Here is a 20,725-nt window from a genome sequence, read left to right on the forward strand (position 1 = left end):
TTTTTACCCAGTATACAGATTGCAGAATCACATTGGTTACACATCCACATTTTTACATAATGCCATATTAGTAACTGTTGTATTCTGCTACCTTTCCTATCCTATACTATCCCCCTCCCCTCCCCTCCCATCTTCTCTCTCTATCCCATCTGCTGCAATTTAATTCTCTCCCTTGTTTTTTTTTCATTTCCCCTCACAACCTCTTATGTGTAATTTTGTGTAACAATGAGGGTCACCTTCCATTTCCATACAATTTTCCTTTTCTCTCCTTTTCCCTCCCACTCATGTCTCTGTTTAATGTTAATCTTTTCCTCTTGCTCTTCCTCCCTGCTCTGTTCTTAGTTGCTCTCATTATATCAAAGAAGACATTTGGCATTTGTTTCTTAGGGATTGGCTAGCTTCACTTAGCATAATCTGCTCTAATGCCATCCATTTCCCTGCAAATTCCATCATTTTGTCATTTTTTTAGTGCTGCGTAATGCTCCATTGTGTATAAATGCCACATTTTTTTTATCCATTTATCTGTTGAAGGGCAGCAGGGTTGGTTCCACAGTCTACCTATTGTGAATTGTGCTGCTATGAACAAAGATGTGGCAGTATCCCTGTAGTACGCTCTTTTAAGATTTTCAGGGAATAAGTCCAAGAAGGGCAATAGCTGGGTCAAATGGTGGTTCCATTCCCAGCTTTCCCAGGAATCTCCACACTGCTTTCCAAATTGGCCACACCAATTTGCAGTCCCACCAGCAATGTACAAGAGTACCCCTTTCCCCACAACCCCTCGAGCACTTGTTGTTGTTTGACTAAATAATGACTGCCAATCTTACTGGAGTGAGATGGTATCTTAGGGTGGTTTTGATTTGCATTTCTCTGACTGCTAGAGATGGTGAGCATTTCTTCATGTACTTGTTGATTGATTGTATGTCCTCCTCTGAGAAGTGTCTGATCAGGTCTTTGGCCCATTTGTTGATTGGGTTATTTGTTATCTTATTGTTTAATTTTTTGAGTTCTTTGTATACTCTGGATATCAGGACTCTATCTGAAGTGTGAGGAGTAAAAATTTGTTCCCAGGATGTAGGCTCCCTATTTACCTCTCTTATTGTTTCTCTTGCTGAGAAAAAAACTTTTTAGTTTCAGTAAGTCCCATTTGTTGATTCTAGTTATTAACTCTTGTGCTATGGGTGTCCTATTAAGGAATTTGGAGCCTGACCCCACAATATGTAGATCGGAGCCAACTTTTTCTTCTATCAGGCACAGAGTCTCTGATTTGATATCAAGCTCTTTTATCCATTTTGAGTTAACTTTTGTGCATGGCGAGAGAAAGGGATTCAGTTTCATTTTGTTGCATATGGATTTCCAGTTTTGGAACATCATTTAGTCACCACTGAATACCTTGCCATACTGCTGCAATGTCAATCTAGGGACATGGCTGTTGATGTTTATATTTTCTTTAAATAATATTATTTCTTTTTATAAAATTTGACTAATGCATCTTATACATTGTTTTACCAGGTTATTATGTAGATATCAAGGTCAATTAATTTTTTTCTATTTTTGGTAGAATTTTTCCTCTATCTATATGATACAGTTCTCTATATTACACATTTCATTAAACAGAAAGGAATACATATCCATATTTATATACAATGTACACCTGCCAGTTTATAAAACAGCCCAAATTATCAATATCTTCTTTTAAAATTATTAATCATTAAAGTGGACCATATCTTATTTATTCTTTGTACTATAATTGCCTTTTAATGTACTTTTTATTGTGGCAACAAACACACAATAGAATTATCATCTTGTTACCTTTTAATTGAAGGAAGATTAACAAAATGTGAGTTAATTTTTCATAAGCTGAAAAATAAAATATTAGTTTATAGACATTTACTTAAGAACATGCATGTATACATATGTAATTTACTTTTATTTCCTTGGATGTCATAACTAATGTATAATGGAAGGGAACCAATCTGTTATGCAGAAATAAATGAAATGTCAGTTGATATTTATTTTCCAGTTATTTCCCTTGGGATACCATTTAAGACTGCAAGAAGACTGCTGCTATGGAAGGTTCCTCAATATGTTGGGGAGGGAGGGAGAAAGGGAAAAAGTGGGTAATTTGGAGAGATGTTAAAGAGGAAGTACATGTACTACTTTCTCTGTCTTTGAAGTCATGCTCATGCACCTTAGATCTCAAATTTATTAGAGTCTAATGCATTTACATACATTTGAAAAGCATAATACTGATTTTTGAAACATCTTTTGCTGACTGTATGTTCAATGGGCTTTACAAGAGAATTGTCAAGGGGACAGGAAGGCTGGAAGTTGTCAATGAATCCTACAATTCCTGAGATTGGTGCCAAGATAGATTTACTGAGAGCCACTTCTGTTGCTTGAGCTGGCAGCAGCAGGTGCTGATGTTGAGCTTTCAGTATGGTAATGCCCTTCCAGGAGACTGGGTCAGCTAGAAACTTGGTGGTAAAATGATGACATGCAAAAACTGAATGATTATCTTGATGTCTTTGAGGACCACTGCACTGGGATATAGATCCTCATGGAGTGATGCTTTTATATTGGCTGTGACTGTTTTTGCCCTTTGAGAGCCAAGTCATTGAAACAAAGACCATTGTCACCTACAAAGCCCAAAGTATCTACTGACACTTTATATAAGTTTGCAGAAACCTCCATTAAACCTACAGGAACAGTTCCCCAAAGTTGGAATACTCAAGTCCATGAACCAAGCAATACCAGCCTCTCTCAGCAACATTTCCATAAACTAATTTGCAGAATTTATGCTTTAGGTCTCTGCACTTTTAGGACCTGATGTATTAGAGGTCCTGAATCCTGAAGATTAGGTAGACAGGGTCATACAGGCAATTTTCTATGAAATCTAACAGTGTCTGCCACTTAGTCACTTTGGGATTGCCACAGTGGTGTCACAGCAGCAGAGAAAGGAGTTATAATATTGGTCATCCCTGTAATCCTGAAGGCTGGGGTTACTGCCATATAATAGGCAGAGAATTCACAGAAGTAACTCAGTGTCTCTCTGCAATCAAGTCCCTGAGGCCTCCAGAGTGAAGGTGTGGATAAGTATACCAGAAAGCAGCTTAGAGTACAGCTGAAGCAATGGCCAATTATGAGGAAGTTCTAGAAAGGATAGTGGAAGACACATGTAGATAAATGTGATCATGATCAACAATGGGATCCAGCTAGTTCCACTGAACCTCTACACTTCTCCATGTTGTGTTTTCTAGAAACTACAAGTGACCTCTCCCTCAAGCTGTCCAAGTGGACTTAAAGTGAACATAAGTGGATCTGCATCGTGTGAGGGGTGGGCTGACATAGGTGCTGTTGTGCTGTCACATCTCTGTGCACATCCACTTTTGGTTGAAGCTGTGGTGGGCAGTTCTATGTGAGCTGAGCTCATTCCAACAGCATCACTTCTCCACCCTGCACCACATCTCTCTCCATGTTTCTGCTCTTAGTCCTGTTTTTATGTGGTAAGGTCCCCAGCTTGCAGGCAAATGTGTTGAGGAATTTCAAGGCTAACAACACCCCTTGAGAAATCATAACCAGCAGAAATAAGGTCAAGCAGAAATGTCCCAGCACAATGTTTTTCAGACAGGAAATTATGGAATGCTTTCCTTCATGTGGTCAGAATAGGAATCTAGATGGTTGCCTGCAGAGTCAACTTCCACAGACCCTGGGAATTGGCCTTTACTCCTTTTCTATCTCATTTTCTAATACAGGTTTCTAACATCAACTGCCTATAAATTACCTGGAACAAGTCCTTGTCTTGGTCTCTTTTTTTTTTTTTCACATAAACGCAAACACAAACACGTTGTGAGCTGGGCTCTTCTAATTTCTTTCCCTCTACCTCTCATTACGGTTTACAGGATTGTAAAATGGAGTGCCTCTTCCAAAGAGAAAGGATTCCCCATGTTACTGATTATCGTCCCCTTTCTTTCTAGCTGCAACCTCTTTTCTTTTACAAACCAACCCACTACTCTGAAATTTTAAGTGCACTTAACCAAAGCCATACCCTCCAAATTCACGTTGAGGTGTCCTGTTCAGGAGCCAACTGTGTAGCCCTCATCCAGCATGGGCTACTAAACCAGGGTCACTCAGATGAATTTGGGTTAGCATAAAATAATCGTGCAAACACACACAAAAAGTACCTTTTTCATGGGTGGTCCAAAAAGGCTTTTCCACCTCAGATGTAAGCTCCCACAAGGCAGGCAAGAGAAAATCAGGGGAGGGAGATGGGAGAGAGGGAGAAGGCACTTTTTGAAGCCCAATTTATTGATGGAGGGGCAGGTATATTTGATGGAATGTTCCATCAATAAAAGGAAAGGGTAATATTACAACAAACAGGTGGGTGTAACTCAGCCCCATAGGGTGACACCCAATCCAGAGCTGCACCTCACCTGGCTCACTGAGGTAAGTCCACATGCATCACAGTGGGTGCAATGCCAGTTCAGTACCTCTTTACTCAAGACTCAAAAGATGTGTGCATAGCTCCTGTTCAGGGTGGCCTCTGACAATATCTAGGACTTTTGTGAAGCCTGGCTAATGAAATGTGAAAACATTTGCACACTGTAAAATGTGATGAAAACGTGAAGGTTCCATCACTTCTCCTTTCACTCCTCAATAGAAGGTGCCACTTGGAATGTGGTACCCACCCTCCCTAAATGAAAGGAATTGTGAACAACACAGCTATCAAAAAAAAAAAGACAACCTGAAATAAGTGCTGGAAAGAAGAGAAAATTAACATACATTAGGTCAAGAACATGTATATATCTATGAGCACATAATCATTGTGACGCTTGGCTAATGTCCTAATGCTAAATTTCCAATTTTCCATGAACCACACTAGAACAAACAGTATGTAAACTTTCAAAAGCTGCCTATAAGGCATGGTTTATCAGTTTAAAATAGTTTATCAGTTTAAAATGGTGCTATGGTTCTGATCACTGATGTGGTCAATTAGTTGCTCGGCTACCTCAGTCATGGGGGGTAGAGACACGGAATCAACACACAGACTTTAGGAACTGGTGAGAGAACTGGCTGGATACCCACCTCAAGTCTTTTTCCAGTAGCTCAATTTATTTTTAGAATGCATGCGATTTTTATAGGGTTTGAGTGGGGTGTGCCCATCAATCATATACATAAGCAAGATAGTATTCATAAGCCAATTATCTTATGCCTAATGTAACCACACTATGATGATGCTCTAAATATTGCTATCATCAGGGTCTTTGTCCCTAAGGGAGTGGGTTTCTAAGTTAAGAGTTTCATGCTTGAAGCTCCTAGCTATCGGTTTCCTGGTCTGGCAGCTTGGCAATGCTAACCACAAGTGCTAAGGATGTGATTTCACTAACGTCTCGCTAGAGCAGAGCATACCATCCTGCAGGCGTTCCTATCAGGCCTAAATGAGTGTAGATTCTTTAAGCACTCTGAGCTGCTCATAGCTGCTAGCTGCTAGCTGCTAGCTGTAAACTGAAAGTTATTCCAACATAATGGTATACTTTTAGTCTTAATATACTTGAGAAGATATACATACAAATATTAAATACAAATACAAGATATTTAGAATCCTATCTATTGTATAAATTATAATCACTAGAATAAGAGCAAATAAAGAATATTTAAGAAGAGAAAAATTAAAGAAAATAATAGGAGAGTGTTGGAAAAGGAAAAAATAAGATGGTTGACTTTTGACAAAAGCAAGAAATGTAAAAGGAGTTCCAATTAATGCTACAAAATGAAAAAAATTTCTGTACAAATTTGAAAACATGCTCAAAATAATGTTTAAAATAAATCTTTGCAAGTTGTAGGAGGGACAAAATGTTTTAAAAAGTCGTTATTTGATATTATACCCATCTGATAAATGAGACTTTAAGATGAACCTGGGGCCTGTTGAAAGATTATTTGATATTGATAAATGATACCATACTTAATAATTTGTCTACCATGAATCACATGGATTGAATAATAGAGTCCCAACATATAAAATAATACCTACTATTTATGAGAAGAATTAGCAAAATCACATTGCAACTGGAAAGTTAACCCTACCTCTCTCAATCTTTGATGGAGAAAGTAGACAAAAGGGGATTTAATTGAATACATGACTTACTATATGTACATCAAACTTTATGCAGTTTGAGCATATTTAGCCCCCAAATCTGAAATCTGAAAATGCTTGAAAATCTGAGAATGTTTGTTTGGTCACTATGACACCACAACTGGAAAATAGCCTTCCCCACATAGTACCCCCTACCTTTTTGACAATGGACAGGGCCTAGAAGCAGCTGCATCTCTGAGCAGGCATCTCAAAGGGAGTGTGGGGTTCTCACCTTAAGCCCCATCTGTGTAAGACATTACTTCCCTCTTGGGGCACCTTAACTATTATCTCAACTTACCTCAGCTATTGCCACCACCACTTTTAGATGCAGTAGCATACTTTGAGGGACACCAGCAGGGTCTGGAAGCCCAAAATCAAGGTTAGGTACAGGCAATATGCATGGGTACTACAAGAATATAGGGAATAAACTGTAATATCTGAAATCCACACTGCAAGAAAGGAAGACACATAGACAACACGAAAAAACAAGAGAGGAAAGTGCCACAAACAAACCAGAATACTATAATAACAGAATCCATGGACAGCAAAGATGCTGAAATATCAGAGAAAGAGTTTAGAAAGTTCATAATTAAAATGATCTGTGAATTAAAAAATGAACTGAATGAGCAATTATAGACAAAAATTTATCACTCCAACAAAGAGATAAGGAAAAAATACAAGTAGCAAAAGATTACTTCAAGAGAGAAAGACTCTGAAAAAAAAACAGTCAGAAATCCTTAGAATAAAGGATATAAGAAATCAAATAAAACACTCAATGGAAAGCATAATCAACAGACTACATCACTTGGAAGAAAGAATGTCAGATAATGAATACAAAGTATACAATCTGGAAAATAAAGTTTATCACAGGGTGAAGACAGTAAAAAACCAGGAACAGAACATCCAAGAATAATGAGACAACATCAAAAGACCAAATCTAAGAGTTATTGGGATAGAAGAAGGCACAGAGTTTCAATCCAAATAAATGCACAATCTCTTCAATGAGATAATATCAGAAAATTTCCCAAGCATGAAGAACAAATTGGTAAACCAAATACAAGAGACTTACAGGACATCAAACTTACAAAATTACAACAGATATACACCAAGCCACATTAAAATGAAAATGCCGAGCATATAGAATAAGGATAGAATCTTAAAAGTCACAAGAGAGAGAAATCAGATCACATATCAGGGGAGACCAATTTGTATCTCAGCAGATTTTTCATCCCAGACCCTCAAAGCCAGGAGATCATGGAACAACATGCACCAAGCTCTGAAAGAAAATGGAAGCCAACCAAGAACCATATATCCAGCAAAACTAAGCTTTAGATTTGATGATGAAATAAAACCTTCCATGATACACAAAAGTTAAAAGAATTCACAACTAGAAAGCTTGCACAAAAGAACACCCTCAGCAAAATATTCCAAGATGAGGAAATTAAAACAATGATGAAAATCAGCAGAGGGAGGGATTACACTAAAGGAAAATCTAATCAGAGGAGAAACCAAGTCATATTAAATACCAAAAATAAACAAAAATGGCTGGGAATACAAATCATGTCTCAATAATAACCCTAAATGCTAATGGCATAAACTCACCATTCAAAAGATATAGAATAGCAGATTGGATAAAGAAAATGCCCAATAATATTCTTCCTTCAAGAGACTCATCTCATAGAAAAAGACATTCACAGACTGAAGGTAATGGGAAAAATTATACCACTCACATGGAAACTGTGGAATCAAGCAGGGGTTTCCATCCTCATATCAAATAAAGTAGATATCAAGCTAAAGTCAATCAAAAAGATTAAAGAAGGACACTACATACTAATCAAGGGAACCATACACCAACAAGACTTAAAAATATAAATATATATGCCTAAAACAATGGAGCGACTATGTTCATCAAACAAACACTTCTTAAGTTCAAGAGTCAAATAAACCACAATACAATAATTTGGGGAGACTTTAACACACCTGTTTCATCATTAAATAGATCTTCCAAACAAAAGTTTAACAAAGAAACTATAGAACTCAATAATACAATCAATAACATAGACTCAACTGACATAAATAGAATATTTCATCCTTCAATGAGAGAATATACTTTCTTCCAGCACATGGATCCTTCTCTAAAATAAACCCTATACTATACCACAAAGCAACTCTTAGCAAATATAAAAACGTAGAAATACTACCCTACATTCTTTCATATCATAATGGAATGAAATTAAATATTAATGATAAAATAAGAAATCAAATCCACTCCAACACCTGGGGGCTAAATAATATGCTACTGAATAAACAATGGGTTGCAGAAGACATCAAGGAGGAGATTAAAAACTTTTAGAGGTGAATGAGAACACAGATACAACATATCAAAATCTCTGGGACACTATGAAAGCAGTTTTAAGAGGAAAGTTGAATGCATGGAGTTCATTCTTTAAAAGAAGAAAAAGTCAACAAATAAATGACTTGACACTACATTTCAAAGCCCTAGAAAAGGAAGGACAAATTAATACCAAAAGTGTTAGAAGACAGGAAATAATTTAAATCAAAGAAATTGAAACAATTGAAAAAAATTGATAGAACAAAAAGTTGGTTCTTTGAAAAAATAAATAAAATTGACAAACCCTTAGCCATGCTAACAAAGAGAAGGAGAGAGAAAACTTAAATTATTAACATATGTGATGAAAAAGGAAATATCACAACAGACACTACAAAAATACAGAAGATAATTAGAAATTATTTTGAAAGCTTGTACTCCAATAAAATAGAAAATATAGAAGGCATTGACAAATTTCTAGAGTCATATAATTTGCCAAAATTGAATCAGGATGATATACACAATTTAAACAGATAAATTTCAAGTGATGAAAAGAGAATGCCATCAGAAGTCTACCAACCAAGAAAAGACCAGGACTGGATGGATAAACAGCCAAGTTCTGCAAAACCTTTAAAGAAGAACAAATTCCAATACTCTTCAACTTATTTTGGAAAACAAACAAACAAAAAAAGGGAGTACTTACAAATTCATTCTATGAGGCCAATATCACTCTGATTCCAAAACCAGGCAAAGACAATCAAAAAAAGAAAACTTCAGATCAATATCTCTAATGAACACAGATGCAAAAATTGTCAATAAAAATATGGCAAATTGAATACAAAAGCATATCAAAAGATCATGCACCATAATCAAGTGGGATTCATCCCAGGGATGCAAGGTTGGTTCAATGTATGGAAATCAATAAATGTAATTCTTCACATCAACAGACTTAAAGATAAGAATCATGTGATCGTCTCAATAGACACAGAAAAAGCATTTGGCAAAACACAGCTCCCCTTCATGTTCAAAACACTATAAAAATTAGGGATAACAGGAACATATCTCAACAACATAAAGGCTATGTATTCTAAGCCCAGGCCAACATCATTCTAAGTGGAAAAAAAAAATTGAAGGCATTCCCTCTAAAAACTGGAACAAGACAGGATGCCCTCTTTCACAACTTCTATTTAACATAGTTCTTGAAACAATGGCTGGAGAAATTAGACAGACTAAAGAAATTAATGGGATACACACATGAAAAGAAGAACTCAAATTCTAACAGAAGCCACATATGATCAGCAAGATTTTGACCAATCCTGGCAGATGGCACCACTGTTAGAGGAAAACTAAAGGGGCCAAGAGGCTTCACATGGATTCCCAAAAGTGATCTCTGTGGAATCTCAGCTGACTCTTAATAGTAGACAGGAACAAGGTTGCTTTGGACCAGCTTGGTTTTAAACACCTGGCAGGAGAGTACAGTCCAAGCACAGTCTTACACAGACATTTAAAAGGAAAGCAATGTTGTTGTTTTTTTCCAATGTAACTTAAGAGGTACACTCATGTCAGCCCTACCAAAATTAAGTAAAGATGAAGGCTATAAAGGAAGGGTTGTGGTGTGGGAGTGCCTAATAATAATGATCACAAAACACTAGAGTTTTGAGTTTGTCCTGAGTTAATCTAATACTGATCTCATAGACCTGCAAATCTTCCTAACCTCCTACATTGATAAACATTATTTGTTCTTCACTGATATGATTGAGTTACTACAAAGACGTGAAGCAACCTGTCAAACCCCACCAAAATAAACATCTGTGAAGGCATGGAAGGAGCAATTACACAAACTAACAGTAAAGCCCTTCCCCTAGCTGGAGCTATTAAATAATTCAGAACTTGCCTCCTTTAGGAATAAGAATCTGACTCTTTATGTTCAGGTTCTGCACACTGATCCAATGATGGACAGACAGCCAGATAAGATTCTCTCAACACTAAAGGCTGTACTAAACAGGAGAATCTGAAACTGACTCCCTTCAAAATTACTGGAATGCATCTAAAATTAAGAGAAATTAAAGCTCCAAACTGTCACACCTTCTGAAATTCCTCATGTAGAGAACAGAAACTACCCCTGCCCTGGCCAGGCCCCACTGACATGTTCTCTAACATAGACTAGCTAAACCTTCATATATATATTTTTCTCCCTCTTGTCTCACTTTAACACCTTCTCCTCTTATGAAAGCTTTCTTGGCCCTTGAATTTTCTGAAGATGTAAATTCAAAACAAAAGTTTTCTTTTATCTTTCTTCAAAGCTGGCTTTGAGTAAATCTATTTTCCTGCCCATTTGACTCTGAATAATTTTAGAGTATTATGATCAGTACATTCTAGATTCTGACTCATGTAGGGCAATACTTCTGGTGAGGAATAATTTGGTAGTGAAGATTAAACATCCTTTATGCAAATTACTCAAAATATTTGGAACTAGGAGTGTTTGGATTTGGGGTATGGTGAAATTTCTTTGGGATGGACCTAAGATATTTGCACATTGTACACATAACCTGATTGTAATTTTAAACAATATTTTTTTTAATTGGGGGCATACAAAAGTTTCATTTTCCAGTTGTGGTATCATATTGACCAAACAAACATTTTCAGTTTCAGATTTCAGAATTGTTAGGAATATTCAACCTGCATGCAGTTTTATGTGCATATAGTAAGTGCTATATTCAATTCAAACTCTTATGACTTGGTAATTTTTCTCTAATATCTCCATCAAAGATTGAGAGATGTAGGGTTAACCTCCCAGTAGTAATGTGATTTTGCTAATTGTTCTCATACTACTAGTAGGTGTTGTTTTCTGTGTTGAAACTCTACTATTGAATCCATATGATTAATTATGGTTAAATTATTGAGTATTGTACCATTTAGCTAGTTACTAGCTAGCCAATAACCAACATCCACAATCATGAATCTCAGTGGTATATATTCAGGATGGAGCAAAGTTGGAAATCTGGTTTCTATCATCTGACCCCAAACCAGGGGGTCATTTAACTGCCGCTTACATAGACTCATTGTGTTGCTGATTCATTGTGTTGCTGACTCATGGCCAAGTGAAGAACTGTCATTCAATGACATGTGGGACATCCCAGCGCCTGCCCCAGAAAAAGGACTGGGTTCATGTTTAATGAAGTCTGTTAAAATGATCATCCTTAAAAAAAAATTCTTCAAAGCTACAAGGCATTGTTTCCCTGAATGTCCAGAAGGTGGCGGTACACACCAAGGCCATTCATTTCATCTCCTTTATGAAGCAATGAAAGCTAAACAGATCCTGAAACCTTCAGGATCAAAATTCAATACTGGATATTAAGCACAATAGGCAAAAGAAAGGAAATATATCTTTAATTAATGGCTGCAATATTTATATTTAATTATTATTTTTACTACACCATATTCAGCAATGAAAATATTAGAATAATTTTTCAACATTTCTTTTTACAAATAAAAAAAATCAATGGCAAAGTACTTCCAGAGCTCTGTATTAATCCATTCAAATTACTTTCTCATTTTATGTTAATTGAAGGTAATCAACTTAATCACTTGGTTGGTATTTTGAGCCTTCACTTATTATTCTTTCATGTCAGCTGTTTCCCCTCCATAGGCTCTGGATCCATGAAAAGTCTCTACAGAGTGTTTCATACTGTCAGTGCCTTTGTCAGAGCTGGGCAGGCAGCATGCTCCCTATTGCTACTCCCATCATGTCAAGTATGATAGAAAGAACACGAAACTTGACAAGAATAGGAATCCTCACTTGTCACAGTTCCTCCTTCCCTGATCATCGCTGGAGCTTGTGTGGGTGCTGAAAGCTCAGGTTTCAGGTGTGGCCTCCCCTCCAGTACGAGAGGAGATAGTGATGCCTAATAGTGATGCCCAGGGCTTTTAAATGTCTGAAATTATGGAAGTAAACATTATATTTCTAGATTGAAAATAGAAGGTGCTACCATTAAATGAATCACCTAACTTTCTCAGCATGACACCTATGAAATGGGAATTTGGCAAGAAAAATCCTTACCTCAGTTTCAGGAAAGCACTAAAGATCAGTGGTGTCCCTGTGAATGTAAAATATGCTTGCTACTATTTCAGCCAAGATGCATTTACTGAAAACTTATGAATCATTAAGCTCTGCCCAGGAGAGGAAGAGCATCCTAGTGGCAAACTTCAGTGCCAATCATGAGTTGTCTACTGATTGAATGAATGAGACACTTGGTTTCTATTGCAAAATATATATCCCTCTTCTCCACTAGATGATTTTTTTTTTGCAGTGCATGGTTTGTGTCTCCTTTTTCTTCTTTCTACTTTGTAAAATATCTTTACATCCAAAAGAAACCTTAGAGTTTTTTTTGTGAAGTTTTCATTTTAAAAATGTAGAATATTTTGAGCAGCATATGTACCAGAAGACTTAATGGGGACCTGAAAAGGAAGGAATCCTTTGGAAAAGAGGACTTGAGAAGTCTGGTTCTTCTTTTGGTGCAAGATTCTACAAGTATGAAGGTATTAGCTCATAAAATGACTTGCTGATAACTTGGAATGAGCGGATGTAGTTTTGGATGTAGTTTTTGCCTTATAAAGGCAGGGAAAGAAGAGATAGATACTCTTTTTGGACAATCTATGCATTGTTTTTGCTTTAGTTTCTCTTATTGCAGTGCAGGTTATTGGTTGAATTACCAGCAACATTTGGTGTGGTTCAATTTAGCAATTAATTATATTGGTAAAGCTCATATAATACATCACCAATTTTGGTTCCTTCCTGGAAAACAGTGAGTTTTTTTTTCTTTTTCTTTTTCCTTTTTTTGCCTCCTTATCATTTACTACATGGTGGAAGAGACAGTGAACATCTACAATCAGAAAGTATAATTTTTCAGGATTTCTGGAATTGTCTGGACACAAGTGATCATTGTGGTAGTTTGGAGAACATCAAATTTTCTACCCTATTCTAAAATATTATCCTTGATTTCCTTAGCATTTTGTATCTCAATATTCCCGGGAGACAAACTGAAATTTTATTTGATTGTGTACACTTTGGGGTACCACTTATTTTCCAATTTGTGAGGTGAAACCTCTCTGAAGCTCAATAGGCATTCACAGTGAGCTCTCAAGCACAATCATCACACAGAAAATTTGCTACTTCATATTTGTCTTTGGCGTGATACATGAGATTTGGGGAAAATTATTTATTTGGGGGTTTTGCTATAATATTTTCTCATCACACTTACATTTTTCTTTTACTGTGAACAAATACCTTTTATAAGAGATGAGTAAGAAAAATATTTTTTTCCCCATCATAGACCTTAGGTGGTTGTGCTTAGTTTGGGTTGCTGTGTTTCAATTCCCAAAACTTGATCATTAAGATATTTGATGCAGGGATCCTGACTGCACTTCTGACATCCCCCAGAGCTGTGCAGGTGTCCTATATCCAGGGCTGTGAACTGCACAACCTGGGCAGACATTCTTGGGCCTTGGCTAGAGCAGTGCTCCAGGTGGCTTTGCCATTCAGACACAGTAAGTCCCTCCTGGCTCCTAGTCCCACCTAAATATGGGTATAGAAGGCCAGCATTTCAGTCACTGTGCAGATTCAAAGCAGTGACCTAAACCATTGTTTCATCCACATAATTAATAAACAAATATATGGCAGATACTAATACACAAATAGAATTTCCTGAAAACAATTTTGTGGTGTTTATTTGTTAGTTTTTTTCTCTTTTACCTTTTGAGAAAAACTATCATGAATCCTTGTAAAAGTAAGCAAGCCCATTTTCAAGGTATTCTAATCATCCTGGAAAATTGTTACCACATGAGGCTGCAGCTGCGTTCTGTTGCCTGCTTCCTCCAAGCAATAAGAACAGTGCCTGTCATGAGTAGGGATTCAACAAATCCTTTAGGAAAAAGACAATAGAAGTACTGGGTTCAGAAACAAAACCAAGTATTTTTCTCTCTTCTCTCTTTTAGTCTTATTGTGATTAACATACATAACTGAAAACTCGCCATTCTCACATTTGAATGTGTGGAGCGCAGTAGCATGGACTGCATGCATAGTGTGGGGCCACCATCACCACTGTGCACTACCAGAGCTTTATCATCCTCCTACAGTGGAACTCTGCCCATCAGCACTGACTTCCCATCTCGCCTTCACCTCAGCCCCTGGTAACATACTTTCTGATTTATTTATGAATTTGACCACTCTGAGTGTTTCATGTAAGTGCAGGGGTACAGTTTTGATCTTTTATGACACACAATTACCCTTGGCATAATGTTTTCAAGGTCTGTGCTGTACTGTATACCCAAAGTCCATTACTTTTTGTGGCAGAACATGTATTCCATTGTTTGCATGTGCCACATTGTGTTTATCCATTTATCAGTTGATATCTTCCCTCTTATACAGCTACTCAAAATCAAGAATTTTAGCAGGACTATAAGCCAAAAGTCCACACCATATATGTCAGTGTGCCAAAGGCCTCTTTGGGGTTTTTCATCATGTACTTAATTATTTACTTAGCTTAGGCTCAGTTAGTGCACCTTGTCTTTGGTGATCTGGTTGATGATCTCAGTACTTTCCAAGAATTTGTGAAAGCACAAATAAAATTAAGAAGGAAAATATAATCAGTAAATATAACAACTGTCATCTCAAGGATAAAGAAATCTTCACAGTTGTTATTTGATCACTATGACAGTGTTAAAAATATTCAAGATAATAGTCACCTTTTCAAAAACATCTATCAACAATGCAAAGTTGTTAATCCATTCTGAAATGTTGATGCTAAACATTGTAGCCCTTAAGTAAAGAGATACAGTGGAACAGCAACAGAGAACCAACACTATTTCAAGGCCAAGGTCTTCTTAGTGCTCCTTGCACATGAGAGGCTCTAAAAGGCCATTTGTGTATATTTTTATTCTGGTTTAATATGTTGCACTACATTTTGAACTTTGAGTTATAGGAAATAAGTATTTCAGACATTCTAGAAGAAATGTAGCAGTGCATAGAAATTTTCTCGCTTCTTCCCCAAATTTTTAAAATATGACAAAGCAAAACCAAAAAAAAAAGAGCCAGTATCAGATTTCTGTGCCATCTACAAAGGAATTAGTAGTTAGGAAAGGAGAGGAATAACATGATGATGAAGTTGACAGGGTTTTGTGCATAGGGACCCCTAATTTACTTTGGTGTTTGATAAAAGTCAATAATGGAAATGATTTTATTAAGACCCAGCACTCACAACATCCAGCCACTTTTCTTTCACTTTGAATGAATGTGAGAATATAGGATTGTTGAACACATACAACTCTGGCCATCCTTTAAGAAATATTTTCTTTTAAAAGATATTATCTTCAGGCCCAGAGTGACCATGGTAGAGATATAGATCTTCTAGACTTCACCCAGATTATGTTTTGGATTGTTAGAGCCAAATCCTATGTAAGTTATTTAGTAGTAATTATATTTAATATTAAACAGATGGAAATAACATATAGTATGAAAACATATTCTTATTACAGAACATTTCCATTGCTGATCTAAGGAGAAGACTTCTCCAAAGGAATTGATGATTTTCTATTATTTGGCAGCCATCCATTTTGCTGTAATGTGAAATCATCCTTAAGAAATGTTGCATCAGTTGCTGGACATTCTTTGTTTCTGTATTATGGTATTATGTTGTGTTTTGTTTTTATACCATTACCCAATTCTGTATCACTTTGAATGATATCAACTTTGCAGAGAAGCTAATCAAGACTTGGGATCCTTTATTATATTACTTTTGTGCTCTTTTTGTTCTTCATCTTTTGGTATGTACAGTTTTGTTTATAATGAAAAGATTTAAATTTTATTTTCATAAATCTTCCTCTTTTATTCATACTTTATTCCTGCTTGTTTCAAATAAACTAAGAAGTAGAAAAAATGTTGAGTTTGGAAAATTTATTTTACTTTTCTTTCATTTAGAGTTTTAAGCATTAAAAATATTTATTTTCATTGCCTTACATTTATCCATATGCATGTTTCTACTCAATGAAAAAATAAGAACAAGTGCAGATTAATAAAGTTATCTAAGACAGTGCTTTGCCTCAAAAGAAGAACATGCTCACTCACATGATTTTTAACACAAATGTTAACACTTCATAGTTACTTGGTAGCATGACTTTTCATTTCACTCTTTCTTTAAAAAAAATAGAAACTGAAAAGCAAGCTAGATCCAGGATGTCACAGGAAGTGTTTGAGTGAATTATTGCATGCCAAGATAAAGACATTCTCTTTTAACTCATTCATATTTTACACTTCGTAAATATCTAAAGCCTACCTACAAAGAATATGCATATATTACCTGTGATACTCAACCAATAATGAATGTAAACTGTTTTAACAATTATTTAAAAAAAATTTTAAGTCTTTTGATTTGGTACAAATGGACACTTTTAACACTTTTATATAAGTTAATTAAGATAGCTTTAAAGGTTTTTTTCTCTGCACTCTGTCTTAACATCTGTGCATTCTCTTAGTCCACTGAAAAATATTAAATTATGTTACCTTAATTTAGGTACCAGGTGTTTTTCATCTAACACTAACGTTTTATGCTTTCCTTAAGAGTCATCTTAAAAAAATAACTAAATTATATCTGTTTTAGTCAGCTTTTCTGCTGCTGCAACTAGAAGTTTATTTGGGGGCTTATGGTTTAGGGGCTTTAGTTCATAGGCAGCTGTCTCCATTCCTGAGGGGTCCAGGTGAGGCAGAAGAGCATGGTGGAAGAACATGGCAGAGAGAGATGGCTCACAAGATGATCAGAAAGCAGAGAAACTCCACGTGCCAGATAAAAAATATAGACTCCAAAGACAAGCCCCCAATGATCCATCTCCTCCAGCTACTCCCTTCCTCCCTTCAGTTACTCAGTTAATCCCTAATGGTAGATTAATTCACTGGTTGGGTTAACCAACATGGAACTGCACACAATGGCTGTAACCAAAACCACCCAATTCAGCCCATGCTTTTATGAGGTTACCCATATTATTCTGTCTTACATAAAAAAAGAAAGAAAACTAAGTATTGTACAATGCAGTACATAGTGATAGCGGCCATATATACAAGCTTTGTGCATCTGGATTGTTTTAATCACAAAGATGAAAAAGGAGTTCCCCAAAAATGTTACTCAGTCTTTGTTCAAATATGTTGAACCAACATTTCTCAAGGATGTGTTCTGAGAGATGTTTATAGCTTTCACTAAATAAATAAATTCATAAATGTTCAATGTGTTAATAGAAAGAATGACTCTCAGACAAATTGATAATAATGTCTTCCAAATCAATTTAATCAGGAAAACTAGCACATTGAATAAACATTTTTATATAGATAATTCATTTATTCTAAGAACTTCTAAATACAACTGCTGGATAGGGGTCAAATCTGAATCATGTAAATAACTAGTTTAAACCAAGCATAGCTATCAGACAACAGTCAGGGTCTTATAAGAAGGAAGCCATAAGACAAATCTGTCTTAACACTTTAACAAATCTGTCTTCAAAACCTAGGCAGGAAGAACAGTCCAGTTTAAGAGTCCTGAGCCACAGGAATCATTAAACTGTGCCCCACAGGCCAAATGGGGACAGCCACTGTTTTTTCTTCTGACCACAAACAACTATGGGCCTGATAAATGTAAAATATTAACTATTTGGTACTTTCCAAAAAAATTGGTTTGCCTGTTCCTACACAAACATTCCGGCCTTTAAAAAATTGTGGAATATACTTTTCTGTGTGTTAGGCAGAAAAAATAAGCACTAGAAATGCAATCCCCTCCCGGCTGTAACCCCTGGGGGACTCCTTACTTCCTACCCTTACTTTCTGAGGGAGCCTGTTTTGATCATTCATATATATATCTCCTTAACCCTAATATAGTAGTATTTTAAATAGTTCAAATTTCACATACATAGAGAAGTTATATGCATACTCCCGTGATTTGCTTATCTTGTCAATGTGATGCTTTGGGGATTTATCCATGTTGCTAAATCCAGCTCTGGTTCATTCAGTAAATGAGTCAATATAAAGAACGTAGTATCTTTCACCTGACGCTACATGTTTGCTTATTTTTTTAATAGATAAAAATTCATTTCCACTGCAGAGTAGTAGAATGTTGTGCTAATATTATATTAAATGTATTTATCAGTGGGCTGTGTTTGTGGCTTAGGGGTAGAGAACTCGCCTAGCATGCATGAGGCACTGGGTTTGATCCTCAGGACCACATAAAAATAAATAAATAGACAAACAAATAAATAAGTAAAGGTATTGTGTCCAACTACAACTGAAAAAAAATTTAAAAACAAATGTGTTTATCCTTTCTCCTGCTGATGAAAATTTGTGATGTTTCCATTTTGTGCTTATTATAAATACCACCAAGAACACTTTAATTCACATCTCCCTATGCATGTGAGTTTCTCTACAGTAGACAGCAAAGGCCTGCCTTGCTTCAATGCTACAAGTTACTTCCCTGTTGTTTTCCAAAATGATCATACCTAGCAGATAAGTTATTCTGCTCCCAACATCCAACTGAGCACCTGTGCTTCTCAGATTTGTTACTTATTTTCCAGTTTAATGAGTGTGTAGTGTTATTTCTTTATGGTTTCAATTTGCATTTCCCTGATTACTAAAGAATTAAAGATTGGACATCTGTTCATATATTTATTGGTCATTTGTATTTTTCATTCTGCAAACTCCCGTCCAAAACCCTTCCCTAGTTTTCTATTGATTATTGCCATTTTCTTATTGATTTTCAATAAATCTTTATATATTTTGGAAAAAAAAATTGTTGAGATTTGTTCCACTAAGCTCAGGGATCTCTAAGAGTTCTCCCCTTATTCTAGAGACTACTATTCTCTGAATATTGCTGGACTTCCTTTTGCAGAACTGAGTTCACTGATGAGACCAGAAGACTGAACACCAAGCCTGGAGGCACTGGGCTTCTGTTTGCATCTTAAGGACACCTAGGACCAAATGCACAATCCTGGTGTATTTGCATGTAGCTATGTCCTAATCATACTCTGTCCAGAACTACTACTTTGAGTAACAAGTAAGAAACATAATACATAAATCATATGAAAGAATAAATGGATTACATCACATTGTTCAAAAATATATAATGCAGGCAACAATTACCTATGAAAATTATGATGATTAATGTTAAATAGTCAGTAGTACTTCATTAGAGCCTACAAAAGTCATCGTTCAATACTCAACTGAAAATCAATGATTGATAATGTACATTTCATCCTAGACCTCCTTAAGATGCAGACCGAGCACCAGGGTCTAGGCTAAACTGATTTCAGCTAAACTGATTTCCTTACAAATGATGGACAAATGAACTGGAAGTTAGAAAAGCTTTGTATGACACAGAGTTAAAAACAACAGAAAAACCTTGAAAATTGATAATCAACAATGACCACAGAGCTAGTCAAAGATGAAAAGAACATTATATCATCCTAGTTAAGAGGGTTAACCTGACAGTGAATAGCCTTGTTTAGTCTGGTTACTATCTGTGCATAAAATGCAAACTCTTTGAGGTATCTAGTGCTTTCTAAAGTTTAAAATCTCTCAATAAGGAAGGTGAATTATAAGGAACAGCACTTTGCATACAGGATCCTCCACCAGACAGTGGGCAGCCCAGACAATGGTCAGCCTAGAGAACCCTCAACTGTATTCAGTAACATCAAGTTCTCTCACTGCCTCATTTCAAGGGCAAAACAACCCTCTTGTCCCTACTGCCTTTTGTCTCCCACCTCTCTTCTCCCTCCATCTGTGCTTAAATTTTCTGTACAGACCTTTCTGCAATCTGATATATCAATTATCATGTCTCTACCCTCATAACAAATGAATTGCATGAGAACAGAAATGTTTATTTTTACTCATTTTGTGTACTGCTTTCTGAGTTCCCAAAATGCAGCATATGATCTTGTGAATGACTCTGCAAATGAAAGTAGACAGCTATGCAATATCCATACATATCTGAGATACACTGTCTTTATTTTCTTTTTTTGAACAAAATTTTTTCTACTCAATAATACCCATTATAATTTTTCTAAATCAACAAAAATTCTGGGTGAAGTAACCTAAGAATCACTAAGAAACTTTCCCATAAGTAAAACTTGTGATTTTGTTGTTGTTGTTGTTCTATTGGCCATGATTACATACCAAATGAAGCAAGGATAATAAATGAATGGAAGAGAATAAACCAATTCCTGAAGTAGATCATATC

Source organism: Urocitellus parryii, chromosome 11 (genome assembly GCF_045843805.1).
Source record: "Urocitellus parryii isolate mUroPar1 chromosome 11, mUroPar1.hap1, whole genome shotgun sequence".
In the NCBI taxonomy this organism is placed as follows: Eukaryota; Metazoa; Chordata; class Mammalia; order Rodentia; family Sciuridae; genus Urocitellus; species Urocitellus parryii.